At 42.2% G+C, this 12,566-nt stretch overlaps 1 long non-coding RNA gene across 1 annotated transcript; it reads left to right on the top strand.

Moving 5' to 3' along the window:
* Nucleotides 1-1,453: 1,453 nt before the first annotated feature.
* Nucleotides 1,454-9,732, top strand: LOC146546223 (uncharacterized). The gene is made up of 2 exons (XR_014891013.1): nt 1,454-5,273; nt 5,575-9,732. It is a non-coding gene; the product is annotated as an uncharacterized LOC146546223 (long non-coding RNA).
* Nucleotides 9,733-12,566: the final 2,834 nt, after the last annotated feature.

The following is a 12,566-nucleotide window of genomic DNA, read 5'->3' as shown; positions in this document are numbered from 1 at the left end:
AACAACTGCTCACACTGTCAAGGCAATACACCAGACAATTACATCCACGCTCTTTGGTTCTGTCCACCAGTGCAAAAGTTTTGGCGCGAGATATGTGAAGACTTATCAAAGTGTCTGAAATGTAACATTCCAACTTCCCCCTTAGTGTGTTTGTTGGGCAGCTTAGATAATGTCACTTCAGAAAAGAATATAGCCCATATGGTTTTCACTGCCCTATGCATAGCCAAGAAAACAGTCCTCATGAACTGGAAAAATAAAAATAATCTTAATTCTAACCAATATAGAAATTATCTATTAGATTACATTAGTCTTGATACAGCCTCTGCCACCGCATCAGATCAATTGCTCTGGGCTCCTTTTATCAGCTCTATCACCTAGTGGGGGTGGGGGGTCATAGTTTGGTCCCGCCTTCACTGTTGTGATTGGTGTGGGGGTAGGGACAGGCTTAGGGCGTCGGGGGGGTTCCCCGGGGGCATCTTCCTTGGGGGGCTCAACCCGGGGTAGCGGTCATGTCCGGTTAGGGGCTCTGTTGGCTCTCAGGTGACTGTTTCCTCGCGGCTGCGTGCAGCGGGGCTAGGGGAGGGTCTGTGCTGACGGACGTGGGTTACTGACCTGGTAGCCTGGCTGCCCCTGGGTGGGTCCGGGATGGGCGTGAGGTTCTGGGGGCGCTCCGTCTCTGGGCTTGGGTCCTGGTTGGTGTGTTGCCGGGGTTGTGGGCGGGTGGGTGCATGGGGGCCCAGCCCTGGAGCAGGGTGCCGCCGGTGCGTTGAGCCGCCTGGGGGGCTCTTCAACTGGTGGGGGAGATGGTCACATCTGCAGGAGCTTTCCTCTCTTCAGGGAGTCTCTCTGCAGGAGGGGGAGATACAGGAGAGGTGGAGGAAGATCTCAGCCTGGGCGTTTACTGTCTTATGTAGTCTGGAAGATGAGTGGATGGTGGGGTGGGTGCAGTTTTCTCTGTGGTGGGGTTGGGTGAACTGTCCCGGGCTCTGTGGGGCCGGGAGGCGCTGCTGCACTGGGCCCCGGTCTGGATGGGCCTGGGCCCCCTTTCCCTGGCGGGTCGCGAAGGGTGGGAGTGCCTACTGGGGTCAGCGGGGGAGCTGGCCCCAGGGAGGGGTTACCTGCCCCTCCCTTCCTTCCCTCCCCATCTCCAGCTGCCTCCCTCTTCCCGCTCCACCACAACCACCCACACATGCAGGGCCTTGGAGTAGGGGTATGTCACCAGGGTGCAGAGGAGGCTACCCCCCCCCCCCCCCTCTGTCCCCTTCTGGCTGCCTCTGCCTCAATTTTATCCCACAACTTAGACATTCACATTATTCACACTCTCATTACACATACATATAGGATCTTGGGGGTGGGCACGATACACGGAATCCAAAGTACCATCAGGGTGTACACCTCACCCCTGGCGTCGTTGCCCACCTCCCAATTTCAAATACACTTAGACACTGTCGAGGAGGGAAATTATTTTACTGCTATTGTTAAATAATTGTTATTGCATTAATAATATAATTTGCAGCATGGATATTGCATTCCAAGGTTTAGACAGTGTCTCTTTCAGAAAGACTGAGTTGCAGGCTGACAGGAAGTTGTATGCAGAAAGAAGCAGGAAGTTATTTTGAGCCGCAGGCTAAGACGAGGCTTTAACAATGTAACAGATAGCTTTATCATTTTATATTAAGGTTTTAGTAGAGGTTCTTGATTAAAACATTTATTTAGTAGAAGACATACACATAGTCTCAGTGAGCTTCTGGTCTGGTAAAAGGTCAGAAGTGCAACAGGTGAATTGAGAAAGAGCATGTGAGGTCAACACACACACACACACACACTTTAAATTAGATTTATTTAGAGGAGAGGTTAGTTATGTTTGGCTGTAACTGCAAAATGGTCTCGGTAAAAGAGGAACCGTTCCTTGTTGTCTCGGCAAGAAAGAGGAACAATTCATTTTAAGATAAGAACGGAAAGTACCAAGCCATGAAAATAGAAGATGATTTTCTAGGGGAAAAGTCATGAGGATGTTGATCTGATCTATGTATAAAATGTGTCTGTGACGTATGAAGGGGCGTCAGTAAATAAACCCTGATGCTATAAAATATCTGTTCATGCTTTGATTAAGTCGAAGACTACTTCCTGTCTGCGTACAGAGTTGTCTTCCCACACGTGTGTTCATTAAAATCATCGTTTGACTTCACCCGGCCGGATCGGTGTGGTTATTCTTCGATCACCTCTTGTACCCTTCCTCAATATTGAATCTTAACATTTGGGGGCTTCGTCCGGTTATTGAGGAGGGAGAGTTGGAGGTTTAGACGGAGAAATCCGGGGTCTTAGGTGGTCTGACGGGCAGACATGAATTCCAGTGGTCGAAGTGAGTGGGCATAAGCCGGCTTATCCAAAAGGTAAGGCACCACCTGTTGAATTATTTCCAAAGTGTGCCAAATTGGACATGATAAAATTTAAGTCTACTCACTGAAGTTACTGGTGGATGTCTGTTTTGATTTTGATGAAAATCTCATGAGTTGATGCAGTTAGAGTTCTGCTAAGAAGAAATGAAAGTAGTTAAGAGTCTGATAAGAAAAGTTTAAATACTGGGTTGAAGTCCCAAAGAAATTGAGTTCGAGTCTCAAGTAGTTTGGTAGGGAATTGGTTATTGTGCTGGTTAGAGTCCAAATTTGGTCATAAGAGTGGACCTGAGCGGTCATTTTGTGAGTTGGAGTCTCCATTGACCACTAGGTTGCACCTGCCTCAGTTATACACTTGTTTCGGGTGTTGATTGTTGTTTCAAAGTATTATAAATTATTTTAGAACGGAACCGAGGGGGTTCTAGGAAGCGCAGTGCTCAGAGGTAACGCTTGCCAATGCCAAGGACGCTTAGGCATTGTCCTCGAAGAGGGATAGTCAGTTGGTCACTGTGGAGCTTGGGGCACTCCAGAATAACTAGGAGATAGAGTCTCCTTACCGTTTGGAACGGTATCTGCGCTTTTTTGGGCAGCAAAGGTTGGACCTTGGGTGTTGGACACTTTTAAATTGAGTTAGGGATTTTAGAAATGAGGCCAGAAACAGTTAAAGTCTTGATACTGGTTAATTGGTCGCAAAAAACTCAGGGAGTTTATCCGCTGGGCGGTTATTTTAAATTTGTCTAAAATTGTGTAGGAGCTAAAGCTGACAGATCTGACAGTGGTTGTAAATATAAGACGTCGTTGTAATATAGAATAAGAAAATTTGGTGTGAGAGATCTCTGTGTGTCGAGTCAGTAATGCACTGACTGCCTGCTGCTATTTTTAGATGTGTGTGTGTGAGTGTGAAAATGCAAGGCAAGGCAAGTTTATTTGTATAGCACAATTCAACAACAAGGTGATTTAAAAGTGCTTTACAGAGACATTAGAAACAAGAACAAATAAAAAGCATGATTTAAAATTGATTAAAACAAGCAAATAAACTAACTAACTAATTAACAAACAAACAATCAAAACAGTATATAAAATCAAAACAGATAAAATCAGAACATGCTTACTAATGCAAATGAGTAAGCAGTGAACTGTTTAAGCCACAGTTGGTTTTACAAATACTGCTGCAAACATTGTTAAGTGTGTGTTTAAAATGCCATTTATGTTTATTAGAGGACTATAAATAAAGTTTTGAGTTGCCGTAGGGGATGCATAGTAACTGACTGAGTTTGGATGTAGATATATAAATATATTGAGTGCACTGTATATACTTAAGACTAACACATGACTTTCAGTAGTAACTTTTCTCCAGCATTAGTTGCTGGTGTGTTTTATTTTTTCAATCTCTTGTGTGTGCGGTGAGAATTAATAGAGGTTTCGATTTTTGTTTGTTTGTTTTTTACTTGCTTTTTTGATTATGACAAGCATGTCTAAAATACTCTTAGGAAAGTGGGTTTTGAGTTATATTCCTCAACTCTAGTCACACTTTAAGTGTGAATGCGGTGACTAGAAGGTTTTGAATGATGAATGAAGGTGTGAGAGGTATTTCTTTGGTGATGTAAACTAGGATGTTTTAAAGTTTGAAAGTGTTTTTAATTTAAGAGATGCATGAGTGATGTTATAAGAGTTTGAGTTTCTTTTCTTTCAGTTCAAAAACACATAAGTACATACACTTGGTACACCCGTTTACTCTTTGACTTTATTAAAACAGACGGTGTATTTGAGTTTGAATTTCAGTAATTGTATGTTGATATGGTAATTTAGTTTATGTTCAATCATTGTGTGAATGATGTTACATTTTAGATCAAAAGTTAGTAGAATTACAGAGGGTCTGTAGATTGTAAAATAAGTTTGATTAGCCTGGAGAAACAGCAAAGCAGCTTGAGCTGCTCTGAGCAGCTGCGTGCGGTGTGTGTGTAACAGGAAATGGTGTGGGTGACAGGAAGTTTGCATGCCCATATAAGGTGACGAGTGAGCACCCAGAGAGAGAAACAGATGAGTTAAACTTTAGGCAGATAAAGCGAATGGAGGTTTGGAGAAAAGAAAAGAAAAGGATATTAATTGTATGTTTTAGTGTGTCAACACAGATTACAGATAAATGAAGGTGGACTTCTCTCAACCTGGAATTTTGAGTACGGCGCCAAAACTATTAGAGTAGCATAATTGGGAGAAAACAGGCCAGATTTTGGCTTAAAATTTTACAGCTTGACCTCGCACTTGTCCCCATCCTGAGAAGAAGCTCAAAGGACAGTTAATCTCCTGATGAAGACCGACAGAACATCGTGGACTTGAGAAGAATTAATAGCAGGCAAAAGACAGTGCAACGGAAACCACACTGACGACACCAGCAGCAGCATGTAAGGAACCACGAGGTGGAAACATGTACTGTAAATTACAGGCTGGGCAGTTGAACAGTGGGACAATGAGCTGTGGAAAGCACTGGACATTGATTGTCAGATTTGCCATGCTTGGAGTAATCTTGAAAGAGATGACTGAGAGGATCAACAGAAAAGAAGAAACCACGTGATGAACCATGCACGGTGGACAGCAGGCTGGTAAGAACAGTGTGACATGACTGTTTAAAGGCACTGAATGTGGTATTTTGCCAGGCTGGGACTTAATCAAAAAGGAAGATACTGAAGAGAAACAGAGAAGAAACAGACTGTGTTTGCTGGAATTCAAGACAACAAAAGGACACTGAGAGAAGAGGACGGTGACCAGTGAGAGGCGAAGCTGGACGACTTCGACTGTGAGAATAGAGGGTGTAATTGGACTGAAAGTGAAGCTTGAACTCATGATGGTTTAGAGATGTCCACCGTCACAAACAAAGAGGTAAACAAGAATAGAAAACACACATAGACAAAGTGTTACATGTGAAATTATTTCTGGAAAGAATCAGAAGTGAGACAGTTTTGAATTAAGAAATCAGGGAAAAGATGCATGAATTAAACCTGACTATAACATATAGAGGCAATGAAGAAAGCAGCTTACACTTACTAAACATTAACAAAATACATAGGAAAAGCAATGAAGACCTGCTTACACGTATATACATGACATAAGTTGGGATTTCTGACCAGAGAAAGGGAAACGGGTAGTTTAAGTACTTATGATAATAATGAAAATGTCTCAGTTGTGTTTCTATAGGGGCGAAACAGATCTGGATCAATTTTCCACGTGCAGCGGTCGGAAGAAACCTGTAGGTTAACTTGACTGGACATGCCAAGGCAAGTTTCTGGTTGAATTGTTCACAGCGCCATGTCTCCATAAACCTGACAAGTGGGCCCTAGCTTCTGGCTGAGGAGCAGGAATAAGGTGGGAACTTAAAATTTGGGTTAGCAAATTTGGGAAAGAAACTGACGGCTTAAGTGGAGAATTGTGCAGGAGTCTGACACACTGCAAAAGCAACATATGCAAATTCACATACACAAACAGAAAATGCATTAACCTTATGAAGACAAGACAAGCTCATGGAGATTGATGCATAGATACAGACTAAACTTGGCTAAGAACACAAACATATGCAATGAAGAACAGCTTGCTATTTTGTATGAATGATACAATGGTGTGAATGTTTAATAAAATACATTTGAGTTTGTAATTGAGGAATAGAAGAAGCCATATGACAAAGGGAGTTATGAAAACAAAAAAGGGATTAAAGTAGTTTTATAAAGAGTGACTTAGGAGTGCTCTCGTACTGAGTGATCAACACTAGTGATCACTGTTGGAAGAAATAAAATGATTTAATGAGTTGGGAATGTTTAAACATATGTTTCTGTTGTTACAGCTTCTTGAGAGATGACTCAGTATGCAAATTAGCTGGAGTGTGTGGTGACGAAGGAACTTCCTGAGTGTGTGTGTGACTGTGACTTTCAGGAAAAGGAAGCATAGCAGAGACGAGAAGTGCAGATTGGGGTAGGGAATTTATAGTTTAGTGATTATATGATGTTGTAAGGGGTCTTATGCTGAATTTAAGAGCATAAGGGGGTGATTTTTGTGTGCAAATTATGTGGTGGCAAGACTTGGGTGTTTAAGGTTGTTGAGGTTGTTGTGGTGAGGGGTTGATTCTGTCAGTTAGGTTGTTGTTGTTATTTTTGTTTTTAATAGAGGGAGTTTTAGGAAACATGGACATGTCTAAAATTGGGCCCATTATTTTGTAACAGTGCACTTAAAGAAAACCTGTCAGGTGATTTTGTTTTGTGTTTTGTGAGCTAATAATCAGCTCTATTTTTTCATTTCTGTTCTAAGCAGGCCTGTAACAGTGAATAACGGCGCTAAAAATTCTTGGAAAGAGCAAATATAAGGCGGCTTTCCAGATTACAATTGGCTGAGGAGAGCTACCTGTGGGGACTGATCAAGGTCGTAAGTCCCTGTAAAAAGGATTTTATGCGAGTCAATCCAGTCCAAAAGCATAAAGAAATATTTTCCTATGGAAAATAAAAAATGACTGAGCTCATTTTGCTGAGGGTGGAGTATCTGATCGTGCGGGAAGCTCCACTATCAGCAAATATATGGTGTGACTGCATGTGAGTGAATGTGTGAGTGAATGTGAGGGTGAATAAATGTGGACAAACAATTTGCTTTTACCAGAAAAATTTTTGTTTTGTTGACTGGGGTTAGATTATGGGATTATAGTATATTGTTGGGAGAATGCCAAATGCTAAAGGGGAAATATTTTTGATGAAACTCAGTTATCATTAATTGAAGAAACACATGACTGATAACTGTTCTGTTTTAAGTTTATTTTTATGACATAGATTGGATCATGAGTGGGGAAAACTGAGCATTTTTAAGTTTTGTATAGTATCTTGACACATGAAATGTATCAAGATAAAGGGGGGTTTAGGGTTTAATAATTTAATTGTTTAATAATTTAGGATCATTTTAGGACCTTTTGGGTTTTTGATCATTTGGATATGGTAAAACTGAAACTGTTATTTTAAGTTAAGGTTAAAGGATTAAAAGTGAACTTGTCACGGTTTGCGAGGCAAGCCGTGTGGAGTTGTAGAAAAGGACCCAAAAGGCGGCAGCTCTGGTGCAGGTGAATATTTATTTACAACGGTGGGCACAAAACAGCACTGGTGGAAAAACAAGAAACCGGAAACCTAAACTGGGTAAGCTAATAACACAAACCAGAAACGAGGATGCAGGGAGGTCCGGGGAAATACACAAGAGACGCAGGGAGACCGAGGGGAAACAACATAGACAAACCAGCAACTACCATAACAGAAGACACAACTTAAATACACCCAGAGCACGGGGAGAACACAGACATAACAGGCTGGGGGAAACATGGAATAAACACAAAGAGAGACGAGAGCTCATAAATACACAGAGGGGCACAAGGGGGTAAGAGTCACAAAGGGAAAAAACACTTAGGGAACACCACAACAGGACACCTCAGAAAACCTGGCCTAAATAAGGAGCGAAAATACAAGGAACTAAGAATGCTGGGCCAACATGGCCCAGGACCATGACAGAACTGAATCCTGTTTAGAAGATACAATGCCGGTTTTTCAAAGCTGTGAATAATTCTTAGAGGGAAAATTAGTGAGGGTTGAAGGGGTAGAACAGCTTTGATTTCTTTTTGATTTCTAGAAGTAGTGGTTATAATGTAGGCGTACACATACAGATATTATATAGGAGGTATTTTTAGGATAAAAGGGGGAGCTTATAAATAGAAATGATTTTTATACATATTGCATTTTGTGCTTTTAAAGGAGTTGTGGCTCAAATTTGTCTCTGGAGGGTCACGAGCCTTTGGCTAGCGCTATGATTAGCCAATCTACTGTGAGGATAATATGAGTTCATGAAGGATTGCACACGCTTACAGACACAGAGTTAAGAAACACACATGACAGTATTGATTCCAGGCAAAAGGCCCTAAATTCATTTAGCTTTTAACTGAACTTAAAGAAGGACCAAAGAGGAAGGAAAGCATATATTTTGGTTAAGTCTGATAAACTAGAATTAGGAGGTATTGTTACATTAAAGGGAGCAAATGAAATAAAAAGGCTATACCAAAATGGGTTATAACATAGGAAATGTGAGGTTAAAATGAAGTTAACACATAGGAGTTGTTTCAAGGCAGCATTTAGCTATGATGAAATGTATACAGGAGTAATTGCTTATATGCTTAAACTTAATTGATTGAAGTGGTTGTTTTCTTTTGGAGTAGATTAACTTGCAGCAGCGACAACTTGTGCATAGGATGTTGATGATCAGATAAGGGAAAGTAGAGCGAGCAATCGGACGTGAAACCAGCGCTTAAAAGAATTTTAAAGTGATGAGTAACGTTGAAGAGTATACATAAATACAAGTCAATAAGTTAAGAAGATAATTAGGATCAGGCTTTTGATTAAAGAGTCCCAGATAGGATAAGTTAGGGAGATGCAAGAAAAGGTGTTTTGTTTCCTTTGCAGAAGATCTCGGCGACCACAGGAGGGGCGAGGATCCTGGAGATCTCGAGGTTCGAGACCACCAGAGAGGGGTCTGCGTGAGGACACAATGTATTGTGACCTCTGGTGTTCCAGAGGTCAAAAGGGGGAGTGTCGAGGAGGGAAATTATTTTACTGCTATTGTTAAATAATTGTTATTGCATTAATAATATAATTTGCAGCATGGATATTGCATTCCAAGGTTTAGACAGTGTCTCTTTCAGAAAGACTGAGTTGCAGGCTGACAGGAAGTTGTATGCAGAAAGAAGCAGGAAGTTATTTTGAGCCGCAGGCTAAGACGAGGCTTTAACAATGTAACAGATAGCTTTATCATTTTATATTAAGGTTTTAGTAGAGGTTCTTGATTAAAACATTTATTTAGTAGAAGACATACACATAGTCTCAGTGAGCTTCTGGTCTGGTAAAAGGTCAGAAGTGCAACAGGTGAATTGAGAAAGAGCATGTGAGGTCAACACACACACACACACACACTTTAAATTAGATTTATTTAGAGGAGAGGTTAGTTATGTTTGGCTGTAACTGCAAAATGGTCTCGGTAAAAGAGGAACCGTTCCTTGTTGTCTCGGCAAGAAAGAGGAACAATTCATTTTAAGATAAGAACGGAAAGTACCAAGCCATGAAAATAGAAGATGATTTTCTAGGGGAAAAGTCATGAGGATGTTGATCTGATCTATGTATAAAATGTGTCTGTGACGTATGAAGGGGCGTCAGTAAATAAACCCTGATGCTATAAAATATCTGTTCATGCTTTGATTAAGTCGAAGACTACTTCCTGTCTGCGTACAGAGTTGTCTTCCCACACGTGTGTTCATTAAAATCATCGTTTGACTTCACCCGGCCGGATCGGTGTGGTTATTCTTCGATCACCTCTTGTACCCTTCCTCAATATTGAATCTTAACAACACTGAGGGCTATCAGGAGGGACTATGCGCTTACCTGCTGCTCCTTGGCAGGTAGCTCCATGCCCTCCTGGGTTTTAATTGCACCTTAGAACACACATGCATCAACACTACAATGAGCGGGTGGAGGGAGGTTTGGAGTCTTCTCCCACCCCCATTCTCTGCGGCCTGCTGGAGCGGGAGGGCTAGGAGGAGTTGGCCGTCCGACTGCGGTCTGGAGTGTGGGGCCTCCCTGCTGCTACGGAGTCGGGGTGGTCTGCCTCTCCCCACCGCAGGGAAAAGGGTAACACCACCTGGGTCTGGGTGCAGTTCCCCCCTCCAGGGGCAAGGGTACCTAGACCCGGTTTGTAGAGTACGCTTGGGGAGTGTGATCGTGTGTACAGCGTCTCTTTATGTCTGTCTCCACGTTGGTTGAGTGTGGAGTGAGTGCATATGAGAGCATGAGGGGGGGAATGGATGTTTGTGTCTGTGTGTGCCTGTATGTCTGTGTCTATATGTCAGGTTGGGTATCAGACACCACCTCTCTGGGGACACCTCAGGCCCTCCAAGGTTTGGAGGCCTATCTCCACCCACCACCACTTCCCCTGCCGGTGGCGGACTCCCTCAGGTGTCGGTGCGTTGGTGGTTCTTTGTGTCTGGGGGTGGGCGCCCAGGTACACACCGGCTCACTCCTTGGCGGCCGCTTATCGGGGCCTGGAACCTGGGGCTCGCTCGGGACCACTTCGGAGGTGGGGTGCCCCCGGCCTCTCGGCCTGGGGCTCGGTCACTCAGGCACAGCTGGCTGCCGGCGGAGCTCACGGGCGCGTCACTGCAACTCCCCCTGGCTTCTGCTCCGCGGCTGCTGAGTGAACCCTCATCTGGGACTCTCCTCAGCTCTTACTGGGACAGTGGCGCGGCTGCCCCTCTGTTGGTCTTCCATGGTCTCTTGTGTTCTGGGGGCCTCTGGATGTCTGGAGTTTTGATCTCCTCCATACCTGCTTCATACCCTGGAGGACGGGGCTGTGGCCCCCCCACACTCCCTAGCAGATCGTTACATGGAGAAACCTTTGGAATACAAGCACGCTGATCCACACAGGTATGCACACGGGTGTTCACTGCTCGTAGACTTAAATTACACCTTTCTTGGCTACTACTTCGAAGCACATCTGTCCTGCGTGCTGCACAACAACATTGAATATTTAGTATTTACTGCTGTTTACACTTAGCTAGATTAATGCGATGGTGTTGTGTTTAGTATGTTGCTTTGTTTTTTTTTGTTTTTTTGCTTGTTTTCTATTCTTCTCTCAACAGGTGATCCAGGAGATTTTTATTTTCTCTCTCCCCCCCTTTCTCACTGTCCCTCTCCCCTTCTGTCTCTCCTTTCCTTCCTCTTTCTTTCTCCCTTTCCTATCCCTCACTCATGTCTGTCCCGTCTGTAACATCTGAAAATAAAATATAATTAATAATAAAAACAAAGATCGACCAAATGGACCAATACGGCAATGCCACGATGATCCATTTGGCAAAGTAAATCCATTGGGTATCCTTGTTGGTCTTCAGACAACAATTCTGATGGCTAAAGAACCAAATGGGACAGGCAAAAAAATAAATAAATAAAAAATAATAATAATAATAAATAAATAAATAAATTTCCTGTGGTGGGAGACTAGTTTGTGCAACTTTTTTGTATTTACAGTTTTGAGGGATAAGCTTCTTAAATATCTGTAACTAGAAATATATGTTAAAAAAACAAAAACGCTTTTCAATTTTTTTGTAGTTTATTGCATTTTTTGCTCTTTTATGTAATTACTATCCACTTAATGCATACATATTATTAAAATTTGGGCTATAATGGTTGTATTGATGTATATCAACTTGAAATGCTCCCAAAAATGGTACTGCTCCATGTAAAAATATAATATAAGCTCTGGCGAACTTGGTTCTATGCTAGGTCTTAACGAGTTAAGAGGCTATGTACAGTGGTCCCTCACTTACCGCGGGAGTTACGTTCTAAAAATAACCCGCCATAGGTGAAATCTGAAAAAGCCAGCTTTATTTATTTATTTATTTTTTAAACTATTATAGATGTTTTAAGGCTGTAAAACCCCTCACTACACACTTTATGCACTTTTATCAGACAGGCATGAAAATGTTCACATTTTTTTCTCTTGTTTAAACACTCTCAAATTTCAAACCTTCGTAGAAAATTAAGCCCAGTATTGTAGAATGAAACCAAAGATCAAGCCCTTTTTTTAGGTCCAGAACACTGGAATAGCGCACCTGCCAGAGAATTCAACATTAATGAATCAATTGTACGGAAGAAGACCAAGCAAGAAAGATTAGTTGAGAAAAGTTTGACTTTTCTGTTTTGTTCCATGTATTGCTGTTTGTTTTGTTTTGTTTCGAATAATTGACAATGGTCACAATGCCCTGTAAAAAAAATAAACATACAAATTGCACACAAAAAAAATCTGTGAAACAGCGAGGCCGCGAAAGGTGGACCACGTTACAACAAGGGACCACACAACTACATTGCAGAGTGCATAGGAATGAGCCTAGTCTTTTTTGAATGAGTTGGCGCCAACATTCACCACTTACTCGGCTTTCAAGTGACATTTATATCGTGCGCACAATGCACCTGCACTTCAAGCTGCTCCTAAAACTGTTGTTGCAGATTTAAAATGTGCAGTTTCATTATGTGTCCGCCATTTTCACACAGTGAAAGAGCAGAGGTCATATTGCAGAGTTCAGGTCTGTGCCATGTCCAGTAAGTGGTTGTATGCATGTGT

The sequence above is a fragment of the Mchenga conophoros genome, unplaced genomic scaffold, assembly GCF_057382185.1.
Source record: "Mchenga conophoros isolate Kocher_MC1m ecotype Shallow Benthic unplaced genomic scaffold, M_conophoros_male_GT1.1 unmapped_scaffold_4, whole genome shotgun sequence".
Classification (NCBI taxonomy): Eukaryota; Metazoa; Chordata; class Actinopteri; order Cichliformes; family Cichlidae; genus Mchenga; species Mchenga conophoros.
This window is presented reverse-complemented; position numbering and strand designations above follow the sequence as displayed.